We start from the raw sequence: 16,725 nt of genomic DNA, 5'->3' as shown, positions 1-16,725 counted from the left end.
TTATGAAATTCAAATACCAAATTGGAAATAGTTCCGGTAAATAATGTCGCTAAAATCATCAACATACCGAATATCGAAAGGTACTGTTATATGTGGGCTACACGAAGACGTGGACCTACATGGCCCATTTTCAATACCAAAAGTCCTGCAGACATAATACACATTAGAGTAAAATTTTATCAGTCTACTTAGTTTCGTTCGGAAGCTAGAGTGATTTCCACAGACGGATGGACGGACGGACATTGATAAATCGACATAGAATTTTATGTTGATCAGGAATATAAATACTTTGTGGGGAATTTTTTCAGTTGTTGTCCATTATGTCCATTAATTTGGTCCTAAATATTATCCGATCATCTCCATTATAAATTTCGTGAAGATCGGGCCATAATTGCGACCTGTAGAGTGCTTACAAATGAACATGGACAGACGGACGGACGGACATACATATCTAGATCGACTCAGCTCGGCGCGATAGGAACATCCACATGTACTTTCCTATGTGGGAAACCAATGTTTCGAGGTGTTACATAATTTTTGGCCCAATCAAACTTATATTACCCCCAACACATAGTGTTGTAGGGTATAAACATTGATAAAAAATGCTTATTATCTAAAATCGTCTGATTTAAAAACTTGTTCTAGTTAATTTGACTTGACGTATCAATACCAAATGAAAAATTCCTTCTAATTGATATATTCTATCAATTCCCATCAATAATAAATTTACAAGTTTTGGCTAAGATCGTACCACTGTGCGACATACGAAGCTAATAAGATCTAAGTTAAGCGAGATGGAAATCTTCCTTTTAATAAAAACTCTGAAACTTTAATTTTGGCTTCTATCGGATTGTGTGTATGCAACATTTTTACGATTATACAAATCTTCTCTATCATACCAAAAATTGGGAAGATTAACCCATATTTTTGTGGGAAACCATAAGGGTCTTTTGGTAAAAATGAGGAATAATAATGCACAACTGAAATTATATGCATGGATTGCAAATATTAAGTTATTTCAAAATAAAGCAAACACCAAAACTATTTGTTTCATAAAATGGGGTTTCGGGTCCAACAAGGAACTGTAGCAAAGCCGTAGCCTCATATGTATGTGGATAAACTTAAAAAGTAAGATTTACGCTGAGTACAGATATAAAGAACTACAGTATTGAAATATTGTTTTCATCCTGTGGCTCTGAGAGACATTTCCGGCAACTTTCAATTTCTTTTGCATTAACAGCCAAGTGGAACATAAGTAAAATTCATGGCATATCTTAGGGCTCTCCTTTACCATGATGACAGAGAGCAATGGCATTGCCATGCACAAATGTTCGTTCTTCCATAACAGAGAACATTGATGTTGTTTAACAGTGATGCACAAGACCCTCTCCTTATCGTATATTTTATCACGACGACAAGAGAGCAACGGCGTTGCCATATACACATTTTAGTATTCTTATTGAATCTCAAAAGCGGATATGCTCTCATTCTCCCCATCAGTGTTCAGTGTGTGCGTGCAATGCTCTCTCGCTCTCACTTGGAGTAATGTTGTTGATATGTTTTGAAGCGGCCAGCCAGTCGTATGCTTGGCAAATCTCACAACAAATGCCAGTTGTTTTGTAAACACCGGTCGTGCTGGTTGATAACGAACGAAACGAAGCGTTACCAAGCGTTGTGCGTTGCCAAGTCATTGTATCGAATGGTGTTTTTTTTTCAATTTGGCTTGTTATTATCTCTGCTCCGCAGTTAACGAAATTCAGTGAATAAGAAACATATAAAAAATAATAATAACGTGCGCGTGATATAGCGACAGCAACAAATGGAGTAGTGCATTTTGTTAGTATTGCCTGCTACCTACTGCCATCATTTAAACTGCAGCAGCAAACGGCAGACCGTGGATATTCGTGAATAAATTACTTACCGTTGTTGCCGTAGTACTACGACGGCAGTGGTACACACCTACGAGCGTACGAACATACCACGCTTGTATGTTACTACACACAGATGTAAATATAACACACATGTTGTTATGGTGTTGTGGTTTGAATTAAAAATCAGCAACTGAAGCGGCATTTACTGTCTGAGTGCTCCAAAAAAAAAATAAAAATATCGAAAATAAAAGAAACAAAACGAATTGAATCAAAACAAAAAAGAAGAAAGAAAAAATAATAAAAAAAAAAATACAAAGAAATTAAGTATTGAAAAAAGTTGTTGAGTTCTAACAAAGAAGAAATACAAAGTGAAATAAATACATCATCCTCGACTTAAGTATTCAATTTCAAAAAGAAGTTCTTTTTTCGAAAAAGCGAAATATTTTGAGTGAAACAGCGATTAAAGAATAGAGAGAAAAAAACGTAAGCAGAGCACATAAAATACAAATGAATTAAATTGAGTGGATTAATTTTAATTGTGATTTTTAAAAAGGTAAATTTCCCAACCCTCTTCATCTAAATAAGTACCTATTTAAGTGCAATTTTTAAAATATACACATATATGTGCGTGTGTGTGGTGGAGTGTTTTTGTATTTGTTAAATGCATTTGAAATGCCAAGACGCGTATGTGTGAAAAACGTGAAACAGAAGATTTGTATGTGGTGTGTCTGCGTGTGTGTGTGTGTGCCTGTTGCATTCTATTTTTGTGTGATCTTGAGTAACCGGTTTTACGTCGACTACAGCCGCCAGCATCCAGTTGTGGAGATCGCTTGGCGTGTACTTAGGAAAACTCCTGGACCACTTATTCACTTGGTTAGACTGGCAACTTTTGGATTATGCCAAAGATCACAACTTGTTTGGATACCAACATGTTAGCAGCATTTTTGTGGAGGAACGACTTGTGCGGCGCGGAGTGGTAGTTGGTGGCAACAAACAGCTTAGCCACATCTATGTCTCAGTCACACGCTATCGACAGCATCCAAAGCGCTTTGGTGGAATACACAGAAACCGGTTTGCATTTAATTGTCTGTAACTGCCTGGGTATTGTGCAATTGCAAATTCATTACGACGTAACGTTGCGAACAACGTTTGAACAACGCTTGAAATTCGTTTTGGTCCATTAAACTCCAAAGTGGACTGGCCAAGCCAAGCCCATACGGTTTGTTTTGTTTGGGCCTTTTGTTTCAGCCCGTGAGAAGTGACCTCATGCCCAAAGTGATTTTTATGGCTTACAAATTATTATTATTATGATTCATTGTTCGCTGTGCGTGTTTCCCTTTAAACGAGTCTCTGTAAAACGAAACCAGTCTTTGTTTTCTTTTTCGTTTTGCCATACAAAAAACTTGGGAAGTCGTCGAGGTAGTTTTTGTTTTTTTTTTGTGACCAGATTATCATTACACCCGCACTGGATCAAATTAAAGTGATTCAAGACACATGGCATTTTTACAGTCATACCTGAAAAGCTTGAATGAACGGCACGTAGTCAATGGCACTTTAAATTTCTCGACCTTAGCTTTCATTTGAAATCAGATGAAACAAGTATATTGGTGCTATAGATACAGACTTTTGTAATATATACCCTCTTTTTTTGAAAAGAGCAAAATGAAAAAAAAAACCTTTAAAAAATGACGCTATAGTTTAAAAAATTACGAATAAGTGGTGTTACAGTCATATGGGGCTATACGTGAACGTGGACCTCAACAGCCAATTATCTGTCAGAGAAGGTGGCGCATGTCAAAAACTCTAAATCTGCTGAGAAATTTATATAAAATCATCGAAATACTAAATATTGGAGGGTACATTCGTTGGGGGGCCATGCGAAGACATGGCTCTGTACAGGTAATTTTCTGTCATAGGAAGTATTACCTATTGCGGACTATACCAAAACTTGGACTTAAATGGCAGTACAATGTAAGCATGTTTCCTACATACTGGAAATACCTACTGCCCATTTGCAGCAAATTCGGGTTAAAATTGTAACATAAATTCGCCGGTATAGTTATTTGGGGTCCATACCAAAACGTAGACCTATACAGCCCATTTTAAATACCAAAAGTCCTGCCCAAAATATATCTGAGTAAAATTGCGTTCGGAAGCAAGTGTGATTTCCACAAACAGACAGACAGACGGACCGATATCGCCAAATCAACATAGAATTTTATGCTGATCAAGAATTGTTACAAACGGAATGACAAACTTAATATACTCTCCATACTATGGTGGAGAATATAAAAATATTTTTGTCTCTAGAAATAGATATATTTGGTACGAGTTTGGTCTAAGTAGATCCCAATATGTCTCACAATTAGTCAACTACTTTTATGACTACTATTTTAAAAATTTACTGAATATTTCTACAGAGGACCATCGTGTAAAAAGCCGAAACGCCCATACAAACGGGTCTGTTTTGCTAGATCGACAAGTGGCAAATTTTGCTGATACCATTGAGATATTAGAACTTATTGTCTGAACGACTGATTACGCTGTAGGTCGCAATAATGGTCCGATCCTTACGAAATCTTGTATGGAGTTATGGATAGAGTCAGAATAAAATACTATTTGCAGATGATCGCAAAATATTTAGGGCATGAAACAAGTAAAGTCCCAATCGACACGAAATTTAGCATGGGGTAGAGAGTAGGACAGAGCAGAAGCCTATTATTTTGGATGGTCATCGGGTGAAAAAAACCATAATTTTGGTGTGAAAAATACAACAATAGCTATTCAAGCGCTTATATAAAATGGCACCTCTGACCTTTACTTTGATGCTGACTTCGTTGTCATATATGGTCAGATATCAGAGATATTGCTCTGAAATTTTGCATAAAAACCAAGGTAACCCGTTTGCATAGCTATATGACATTATTTCAAGAATAAAATTGATCAGAAAAATTCAGGAAATGCATTCAATACTAAAAATGTTAGAAAAATAGTTCTTAATGCGTAAGATGCTTTACTTTTGTAACGTTTTAGGGATCATTGGTATTTGGTAAATGTTAGTTCCAGATCTATGACGATCATGATTATACCCTACACCACAAGGTGGTCAGGGTATTATGTCTTTGTGCATTTGTTTGTAACAGGCAGAAGGAAACGAGATAGACCCATAGTTCCTTTTGATGATCTGCATAGAATCACATTCTGAGTCGATTTATGCATGTCCGTCCGTCCGTCTGTCCGTCCGTCCGTCTGTCCATGTATTTTTGTAAACAAAGTACAGGTCGCATTTATTGCCCGATCCAGATGAAATTTTGCAAAGATCTTTTGTTTGGCCCAAGGACGAACCCTATTGAAAGTGGAGATAATCGGTCAAAATTTAGATATAGCTCCCATATATATCTTCGTCCGATTTGCATTTTATTGTGCACCAAACGTGTAATATCAGCCCGAATTGTATGGAATTTTGCATATACACCCAAATTAGGCCTGAAAATATGTGTGCCAAATTTGATCGAAATCGGTTCAGATATAGCTATAGCTCCCATATATATTTTTCATCCGATTTGTTATTTTTGTCCACCGCCGCCGTAATATGCACTCTGTAACAACAATATTTGGGGAAATATATCAAATGCAGCTCAGAAATACCTTTGCTAAATTTTATCGAGATCGGTTCAAATTTGGATATAGCTCCCATATATAACTTCGTCCGATTTACCTTTTATTGTGCACCAAACGTCTAATATTTGTCCAAATGGGATGGAATTTGGCACTTACGACCGAATTGAGTCTAGAAGCTAGTGTGTCAAATTTGGTGAAGATCGGTTCAGATATAGCTATAGCTTCCATATATATTGTTCATCCGATTTGTTATATTTGTTACCCACAACCGTAATATGCACTCCGTAACAACGATATTCAGGGAAATATATCAAATACAGCTCAGAAATATCTTTGCCAAATTTTATCGAGATCGGTTCAGATTTGGATATAGCTCCCATATATATCTTTATCCGATTTCAAATTAATTGTGCACCAAATGGGCAATACAATTCCGAATTTAAAAGATACAAATGCTTCGGCATATTTAGTCCTTTGAACTTTAAATTATAATTATAATCATAGCGTGTATGATTGAATTCTCCCATAAAAACTTTTAATTGTTATGTGGAGCTCTACTTAATTAGCAAAGTGGTGTAGGGTATCATAAAGTCGGCCCGCCCGACATGAAGGCTTTCTTTACTGGTTTTATAATGGAAATGAACACATTATACTTTGTTATACTTATTCCCTATGTGGAACAGTAGACGCAGCCAATGAGCAGAGACTTTAGAAATGTGTCCTTTTGTCAATTTATTTTTACCAATCTGTATGTGTCTTCTATAATTTTTCTCGTATTTTATTCACTGGCTGATGTAGTTTCTGTTGCCGGTGTGAAACTATGGCTAACCCGCCTTGGTCCGGACTTGGGTGTGTACGCGCTCTCTGCGTATAGAGAGGTGACCTCCTCGATCGGCAGGGGCGGGTGTGAGAGACGTGGGAAAACAATAATAAACTCTGATAATCGAAAATTACAGTATGAACCTTAACAATTCGAACGGTTTTTAAGTAGTCCTTCACTGTGTTGCAATAATTTGAGGGACTCGTTCCTCCTAATTGCAAGGTGTTGAGTTTACGGAGACTTTTGAAAGAGGATTCATTCCTTCTATTTCAAGGGTATTATGTCTACAGAAACGTTAACGTAAATTGTAGTGTTGTAGGGTTGCCCACGTCGAACCCCCTAATGTAGAAGGAAGGACAGGCAGAAATCAACATGGCATCATATGACAGGTACAAAAATGCTAAGCTTCACACTACGGTAAAATGTTTTTAATGGTCGTATTATCCAAATTCGCAACGTCCATTATCCTGAAGCTAAACCAAAATTAAAATTACTTCATACTCAGTTGCAACAAAAATTCATTCATTTATTTTATAATTTGGTACAAAACAATATTCTCCTCCGCTCTTGGACTCAATTTTGTGGAAAACCTACAGCATTCCATTCTCTTCCATTTTTTCCCAATTTAAGAAATGAAATGTAAAATAATCAAAATCAATTGTTGCATGCATAAAAACATCTATCTGACACAATACGACTCTGCTACAGAGTTGCATTTTTCCTATGCCATTCGAAGTTAAACTTCTTTCTGTTTGTGCCATGTTCGAAACCCAAACAAGAACCTCATATGACAAAAAGTTATTTATGGAATCATAAAAAAGTATGGACGTTTGTTGTTTTCAAAGTGGCAATGAAATTTGAGACGGTGTAGCAGGGACATATTGTTATAGAATTCAAAATAACCAAATGCAATATGATATTTTTGGGTTTGTACCCAAAGCAGATTTCGTGGGATTTATTTAAAGTGTAATGTGATCGGCTTTGGAGTACTTTTCGATATATTTTGTCCTTTTGTTTTTAAGTGTTTTTTTTTTTTCATTAAAGCCACAAGTAATGTAGTCAAGTGCATAATTTGTATACAATGCTGAACGCTTCGATTGGGATCATTTGTGAAAGTGAGCATATAACACCAAAAAAATTAAATAAATGTTGAGTTGTATTTTTCTAAAAGTCTGCAAGAAATGAAACCCTCACCTTATTTCCAGAAAAGAAAAAATGGAATCCAAAAACTTTTTTTCATTTCCGCCATTTGAGATTCGTCTTGTTATTGGTGTATCTTTTTTTTCTGCGTTTCCCTTGGGATTTATTGCAAATATTTCACAATATTCTTATAATCAAGAAGAGAAGACAAGACAGTATCTACAACAACAACAATTAAAAATAAACCATGCACCCTAAAATGGTGGAATCACCAAAAGTGGAAAAGGAACATGACAGAAAGACAACAAAGGAGAAAACGAAGACAGACAGACAGAAGAATGCCTCTTGATTTATGTCCAACTATGGTGTTGGTCATCCAATAAGCAAAGATATGGATGGATGGATGGTTGGTTGGTTGTAGTTGCCACAGCCGCAGCAACTCCAAAATAGTTTTTCGTCTTCGTCTTTGTTCTGTGTTTTTGTTTGCCCGATTCCTCTTTCTTGTACAAATTCTTCTTCTTAAAATTGACAACAACATGTGAATCAGTTGTTTTGTAGGTAGGGACAATAAACGGTCAAGCTGGATGAATTGACGGAAGACTCAGGCAGGCAGCAGGCAGACAGGCAACAGTCAGTCTGTCATATTGTCCAACACATTTAAGAAATTCAAAGAAAAACAAAAAAATAAAATCTTTAAAATACAGTCACACCAATGTGATTTTTTCATTGTATTACTCATGATACGGCACAGAGGCTGTACTCAATAGAGGTACTTTCACAAATTCGTAAAATATACAACTGGGGTACACTGAGGATGAGAAAAATAAATTGAAGAAATACAAGGGAATTGGAAGTTTATTGATTTTATAAGGACATATTAGCAATAACTCCGAGAAATAATAATTATAATGAAAACCGGATGTTGAGAGCCTTAGCATAATTTGTCTCATGAATAAAATTCGGACTATTTTCAACATCGCATTCATAGTAGTTAATACTGTTCTCAAGAATGCATACATACTGCCATTTATAGATTCTTTTGGAACATATAGTTAAATTTGATGTTGATTACATCTTCCTTTGACTTCATTTTCTAAAAATAATTGATGTGACTTATTAGTAACTCGAAGAGAGGGCAACACAATTTGTGGCAATAAAATCATTAAATAGTTTTTACCATATCTGATTACTGTTGCTCTGTTCGAGAACATGCAAGAATGTAATAGTTTTGAAAATTTCTCGATTAAGAAGAAATCGGTTATCGGTTTCACCTAATTTAGCATACTTGTTTCTATGCTCAATTTGGTCGTAAGTTCCAAATTCCATCCCATTTGGGCAAATATTACACGTTTGGTGCACAATAAAAATTAAATCGAACGAAAATATATGTAGGAGCTTTATCCAAATCTGAACCGATCTCGATAAAAATTGGGTCAACAAAATTGAACAATATGTATGGGAGCTATGACTATATCTGAACCGATTCTCAAATCATCAAAATACCGAATATCGGGCGGTTCTGTTATATAGAAACTGTGGACCACTATAGACACCTGTACTGAAACCCATTACGAGCTACAAATAGCGAATTTTAGGCAAATCCGTTAGAAAATATGACTTAAATCGTTAAAATTTCGAATATCCGAAGATTCCGTTATATGGGGGCTATATTATATTATTATGAGGTTATACTATATTATAATGTGGACCTATATAGACAAAATTTTGCCACCGGAGGTAAAGCGGGTTTTATTTTGAATATTTAGTAGAGTCACTTGTAGCAAGTAAACGTTAATATTGATAATTATAGAATTAATTGCTTATTAAGGCTTAAAAGCGGTTTAAATGTGAAATCGGTTCATTCTAATCTATGGAAACTATATCTTAATCGATTTCCAATAAAGCTTTTTAAGGTAAATTATTGTTGTATGTGACCTCTCCGACCAAATATCATTGACGAATGTAGCGTCCTTCCTAAATTATATACATCAAATCAGATGGAATTTTATATCGGCAATACATCCAAATCTGAACCGATCTGGCAAAGATAGTTTACAGATGTACCTAACATCTTGTACAGGAAATCCTTATTATGGATTGTAAAGTATAGATTTGGAATTAAATGAATCATATGTATGGGTGCTATAGCTAAATCTTAACCGAATCTTAAGGAAATTTGATATACGTGATTGTAGGCTAAATCTGGTAGTCTCTGAAAATTTTCAAAAGTAAAATCGAACGAAGATATATGGGAGCTCAATTTTAATCTGAACCGATTTCGTCAAAAATTGTCAAGGATACTTATCGGCTGTATCCGATATCTTGTACCGCATATCATTGTTATAAAGTAAATAATATTATATATGGGTGCTATAGCTATATCTGACCCAATTTTCACAAAATTAAAAAAAAAACTTACAAATAATTTTGCCATATATTACGCATTTGGGACACAATGAGCCTGAAATTGGAAGATTTCATTTTTGAAATTATGTCACGGAGCACTGCCCAGATATTGCCTTAGCATTTTGCGGGGACATTTGCCCAATATTTATGCACTCGGTCGTGCTGTTGGTTGTTGTGGTCCATTTTACAGCTAAGTATAATCCAATGGTCATCCAAAATGCTAGAATTCTTCCCTATCCTTAACTCTCTTCTTAGGCGTGTCGATTGGCTTAAATTGTGTGATCAAGATTTTTTTTGTTTTAGTTCAATTGAACCCCTAAATATTATGCGATCATCTCCAAAAGCAATAGGCTTCTATTCTGGCCCTAGCCCCAACTCCATTCTAAATTTCGTGAAGATCGGGCCATAATTACGACCTGTAGAGTGTGAAAAAATAAACATGGACAGACGGACGGACGGACATACATAGCTAGATCGACTCAGCTCTGCGAGATAGGAAGATCCATATGTACTTTCCTATGTGGGAAACCAATATTTTGAGGTGTTACATAATTTTTGGCTCAATCAAACGAATAATACCCCCAACTTATAATGTTGTAGGGTATAAAAAATAAATTTCGGATTTTCATTAATTTTAAAAATGTTCGATTTCCAAATAGAACAAAAACCCCTCAGTTCAAAACCAATGACTGTGTTCAGTAAACACATGATAAAACTTCACAAAGGTATACTCAGTCGCCAAATTGCATATCTACCTTTTCTTCTTTTTTATCATTTTGAATCTTTTGTTAAGTGGCATGGGTCGTCGATCGAAATGACTCGATGTAAACAGTGTGAGAGCATTGTTTTAATGCAAATCAGAGCTGTGAGCTGTTTGAATGGCGATAATGACAAGATCCAGATGGAAAAGACAATAATTGTCGGGGAACGAAACAAATGAGCAACAAATGTCAAAATGCATTTTTTTCCATTTTCACCTTTACTGGCGCGGCACCCCATTGCAGTTGTACTTCTATACCTTCTCATACTTTGTTTCACTTTATAAACCAATAACAACAACAACAAAATATCTGTATGTTGTTATATGCATATTGAATAATTCAATTTTGGCTTGTTGTTGTTGTTTTTGCTGCTGCATTTTAGATGATTGCTTGCAGTTTACTGTCCGTCGCATGCCCCTCTTATCATTTATTTATCTTTTATTTTCTTTCCCTCTGTCATTCTTCTTCCCTTGCCTGCTGCTTCAGTTTAGTGTGATTCATCATCATCTCATCACCATCATCATCATCGTCGTCGTCGTGGATGTGGTGCGATAAAGTGCAGCAGCGGTAAATAACCTGAAGCAAAGTGTAAAACAAGTTGGAAGAAAATAAATAAACAAATTTTTACAGAAAAACAAAAATCCTCATCCGAAAAAAATAGATATTTTCTAAGAAGTTTAAGTCATTTAACGTATAAGTGTGGTCAAATATTGACAAAACGGGCGAAGTGGAGAGAGAAGCGATAAAAGACAAAGAAAAGGCTAAATTCCGAAAAGTTAAATAACATTCTCTCTGCCCCGAACCGTCACCCCAACAATTGCCATAGAATATTTCCATACCCTACAACAACATTTTGTTATTTTTGTTGTTGTGTTGTAAATTAACAATTCTTGGATTATATTACCATCCGGATATTGGATACTATCTTTGTGGGCCGCCCACCACACAAAATTACGCTTGGCATAGGCTGTCAGTCTGTGGTGGACGTTTGTAATGACGCCGGTTATTGGATTATAATTGGATTAAATATTTTATCCGTAAAGGTAAGCCGTTGGAGACGTTAAGTAATCTTCAAGAGAAATATATGCCATAACTGGTTTGAATTTCTTTCGTACGCTACGGCTTCGTCGTTGGGTTATAAGCCACAACAAACACGAGCAAATAGGTAAAGCGTTATGAAAAATAATTCCTTTGAATTTTATCTAATAACAAATTCTTATTAAAGTATTGAGTATGGGTTTCAATAAATATCGAATGATGGTAGTACAATTAACTTTAATGTAGAAGTTACCTTTAAATATATGCATAAAGGGTTATTAATTAAAATCTAAAAATCGAAATTGTATTGGAGCAGGAAGTTAATATTGGCATTGGAGATTCCCAATAGACCAGTGGCCTATAAGTTTAAATGTGTTGAGATACGCTGTACTTTTCCATTGTGAGAAGCGAAACCTTGATACAAGAGAGGTTTTAATTATATCTCCTCTGGTTAATTTTAAACCACCCCTGAAGATGTGAGTTTTCTGGATTTCGTATTGATGAAATTTGTGTACTTTTATAAAAATGCTAACATATTGATATAAAGTGTGCTAGATATTTCGAAAAATTGTATAGTTCGAATGTGGACATTGTCATCTGCATCGTCTAATTTTGCCACACAGTGATTTGAAATTCTTTTTCCTGGCCCAATTGTCAATTTTTTGGCACTCGGAGGTAAATATATTTAAATCAGTGGGAGTAGTGTCTTATACGCTCTAATGTTTTGAAAAACGTAAGTTTATTAATAGTTTTCCAGAAATTACTATAATTCCCTCCCAGAATTTCTCAAAAAATACATATTTGAAAAAAATGTGGCTTTAAGAGGGCTTTACGCCTACTTCTGAAAATATTTCTTTATCCACTACCATAGTATAGAGGGTATATCAAGTTTGTTATTTCAACATATCAAATATCATCAGGATCAAATTCTATGACGATTTAGATATGTCCTTCCATCTATGGAAATCACTCCAGTTTCCCAACAAAATGGCATTTACTCAGGTATACAGGGTGAAAAAAAAAAAACTGCTACAAAGTCAAACGCCATAATTTTTAAAATATTTTTTTTTAAATTTTATTGAATAAAAGCTAAAATGTCGGAAATGGCATCAAATTTCAGAATAAGTTTAGATTTGTTCGAATTGGTCGCCTTTGGCACGAATTAGGGCCTTCAAACGGTATTTTGACCCATTACCGGCGAAGCGCTTGCTTGAGGTGATCGACCTTGCTTTCCAAAATACTCCAACGGATTGGTATCCGGAGATTTTGGTCGCCATTGTGCGCTGGAAATGAAGCGAGGAACCTCATTTTGTAACCATTCTTGGGCGGCGCGTTCTGAGTGTGATGGTCCTGTCGTAATGCCCAAGGTTTGCGGCCAAGGCTTTATACACCCTCCAGAATATTTTCGCGATAATATTCGGCATTTATTCTGAAGCCACGGTCGATTAATACGAGAGGAGAGCGACCATCTGCTGTTATGGCGGCCCACACCATCATCATGGCCGGCGCTTGAGTTCTAGTGGCCAACCGAAGGTGCAAGTAATACGATAATTTTGGCAATACGTGGTAATGGGATTTTTTACAGGCTATGTACTTATGTTCTGAGACGAATAAGTTCTACCACTCGCCATATTTTAATTTTCTCAGCAATAACCAAGAATTCTGACGTTTCTAAAATCACGATAAATAATATTCTTTTCTTAGAAAATTTGTACACGTTTCGAACTGCTCGAAAGAAATTCCCACTAGGAACCTTCATGCAAAAGTTCAAAATCCTTCACACTATTCCCAGCCTAATCGTGGTTAGTTGTCATAGGTATGCCAAGAAATTGATATCTCCTGCCATAAGTCCCCAGTGATAAAATAAAAATATATAGAGCCCTTTCCCTGTAGAGAATCTCTCATTTTTTATTTTTGATAGAAATTTTAATTGTTTTTTCTATTTTCATATAAGCTAGTCACAAATTAATTCATAACACATATTACATATGTATATTTATGTGTGAATTTTACATGAATTCGATGTTTTTCCCCCCATTTCGGTGACTTTAAAACATTCATAAATATTCACTAAAATAGAAAATCGTGTACAAAATTATCACTTTCAACAAATCAATTATAAATGGATTTTCCGTTTTTGTTTCTGTGTTACAAAGGCATTTTAAGCCAAAGAGGTGTTGATGCAATGAAGTGTTCAAATGAATTTGTTGCCTGCCTGCCTGCCTTCTCATACAAGCATGACATACCAAATATACCATAAATTGTATTAATTGTCACGTGTGAATTTAATTGGTCTGTATCGTGTTTTTCGACGAATTTGGTTTGTGTGTGATACCCCATATATGGTTGGGTATCTATCTATCTCCGCATCGAAGCTTAGCCATAATTTAGAGTCGTATCAAAATGTGTGTTTGGAAGTGGGACAGACAGACAGATAGCAGTTCGTTTTGTAGAAGAGCATATGCGGCAGTCACGGCTACAGATTAAGACATTTATTTTCTTTGGAATCGCATTGTAATAATGATGGCGTTATCCGATACTCTGTCGATGTTTGAAAATGTTAGCTGCTATCCGCATGGAGGGAGTAGAGTAGATTGTGTCATAAACAGGCTTTAGCAATTTCATTTTTGTTTTCCAGCAGACTTGCTACAAACTAATTTCGAACAAAACTTAGACAGATCATTAATACAGATTTACATTTTATTTATTTATATTTCTCCCCCTTATGCCTCCACCATTACCCAAATCATGACACTGCTGCCGTATTAAAAAGGGAGTTCTTCCAATATCACTCCCAAACACCACACACAGTTCTTCTGGATTTAATGATACATTCCATGCAAATGATGATGATTTCGAATCGAACTAAGGGGGAAAGAAATATAATCTGAAAACAAAAACAAAAGAAATGGTTGGGGAGAGGAAGAGAGAAAAAACGCAAACACCCAACCACCAAAACCCAAACAAGAATCATTTGGAAAAATAACATTTGAAATATTTAAAATACAAACCAAGTGAGGAGGAAAACAAAACACGACAGCAAACAAACAGAGAGACAGTCGTTCAGTCAGCCAGTCAGTCGGAGATAACACCAACAACAAACAACCAAAAAACCGGCATACAAAAATAATCAATCAATGTCAATGTTTAATATTAATAGACTGGAAATGTTGTTGGCGGCTGTAGCATTACAAGCCGGTGTTGTTGTTGCTGTTGTTATTTTATTTAATTTTATTATTTCTCTTTAGAATTGAAATCGAAATGCGGCAAAATTGGATTTTATTAAGACTCTAATCCAAATGGTTAACGAGATGCACGAATCGTCTCATAAAACTTTGGAGAGTGATTTAAAGAAAACGAAGTTCCATCGTGGCCGCAATGGTAAAAATGATTACTTTTATTGCCAAGAGAAGTTATTAAGACGACCGACTGTTTCTATCAACACCAGAATTCGTTGATGTAAAAAGCAATAAAACGTTTTAGTTTTATTACCACAAACTGCAATGGGAATAGTAATTTATTGCCAAATATTTGGGTATCCCAAAAGGCTAGACATTAGAAAGAAAGAAAGTGTTAAAAGTGTGAGGAATCTTAATGAAATGTTCAAAGTACCGCCTTAAAATTGGGAGGTGATGAACGTGAATTGTTCAAATCGGTATTTGACAAACAATGTTTGATGATGCCTACTTATGTTTTTGGTGACAAGGTGGAAGACAGAAAGAGAGAAAAAAATCGGAAATATTAGTTTGGTTAATTTCAAAGGAGTTTTGGAAGTTTGCAATATTTCGATAAATAACGATATCTGGTGAAATTCTATTTTAGATTTATTAATTTAGAATTTCCTATACATTTAGCACTAAAATAATATTTTTTAGTCTGAAATTTGATGTAAAAATCTTTTAAAAAACTCATCCCTACGGAAGGAACTTGCAAAATGTAAGAAAAATCTGTCGCTTCAATTTTAAAAATTCCGAATATCAATAGATGCAATTATATGGGACAATATTCAAACACCAAGTTTATGAAAATTCTGTTGAATAATTTTGATAAAATCATCAAAATTCCGGATATTGGGAGGTACCATTGTATGGGGACTATTTGAAGCCGTGAATCTGTTCTGGAAATTTTCTGTCATGGGAGATAGTATCTATTTCGAACTCCAAAGATTCGAGATAATTCGAGATCTTACAAACGGCATGACAATCTATATTTAGGATGAGATAAAAAACTGCAACTAAGTCAAACGCCATAATTTTTACATTTTTTTTTAAATTTCATAGAATTAAGCAAAAAAAAAAATCGGAAATAGGATCAAATTTTAGAATAAGTTTAAATTTGTTCCAATTGGTCACCTTTGCCACGAATTATGGACTTCAAACGGCCAATGAAACCGTCACACGCTTCCTGAATGTTCATCTGCTGTATTTTGGCCCATTCCCGGCGAAGCGCACTTTGGTATTTTTTAGTGCCAACCTTGCTTTCCAAAGCACTCCAGACACAATAGTTCTACGGATTGGTATCCGGAGATTTTGGTGGCCATTGGAATTCCCAAGGTCTGCGGCCAAAATGATGGCGTGACCAAGGTTTAATACACCCTTCAGAATATTTTCGCGAAAATATTCGGCATTTATTATGATACCACGGTCGATTAATACGAGCGGCCCACACCATCACCATGGCTGGCGCTTGAGTTCTGGTGGCCAACCGAAGGTGCACATTTTCAGCTGACCTCTTTGGCAAGTAAACACGATCATTTTGTTTGTTTACAAATAGGGGAAAACAAAATTCGGCAATTCACAACTTTCGGCCAAACGAAGCAACTCTTTAGCTCTTTTGAGTCTACTTTCTTTCTTTTGCGGTGTAAGTTCTTTCACTTTTTGGAATTTCAATGGCTTTACCCTGAGCTCATTTTTCCATATTTGCCGAATGGAATAATTGCGATATGTTCAGCTCACGAAGCATTTTTCGGCCACTGCGACGCGGGTTTCGATCGACTTTTCGAACCATTTCTGCTGATGGTGCTGTTTTCTTCCGTCCACTTCCTTGACGTTGGGCTACGCTACTTATA

General features: G+C 35.6%; 1 protein-coding gene across 5 annotated transcripts in view; it reads left to right on the top strand.

Annotated features, from left to right (window-relative positions):
- The first annotated feature begins 1,613 nt into the window (after positions 1 to 1,613).
- The window catches only part of LOC131804414 (uncharacterized), a 286,632-nt gene continuing 271,520 nt past the window's right edge, over positions 1,614 to 16,725 (top strand). For 2 of the 5 annotated variants that reach the window (XM_059127265.1, XM_059127263.1), the window contains exon 1: positions 1,614 to 2,424. The gene's annotated coding sequence lies outside the window, so the exon portion shown is untranslated. Of the gene's footprint in view, positions 2,425 to 11,107; positions 11,663 to 16,725 lie in introns of those variants that run through there. The other 3 variants (XM_059127266.1, XM_059127264.1, XM_059127267.1) reach the window with 2 other exon arrangements.

The sequence above is a fragment of the Musca domestica genome, unplaced genomic scaffold, assembly GCF_030504385.1.
Source record: "Musca domestica strain aabys unplaced genomic scaffold, Musca_domestica.polishedcontigs.V.1.1 43, whole genome shotgun sequence".
NCBI lineage: Eukaryota > Metazoa > Arthropoda > Insecta > Diptera > Muscidae > Musca > Musca domestica.
Note: the sequence above shows the minus strand (reverse complement) of the source record. Positions and strands in the feature narration are given on the sequence as shown.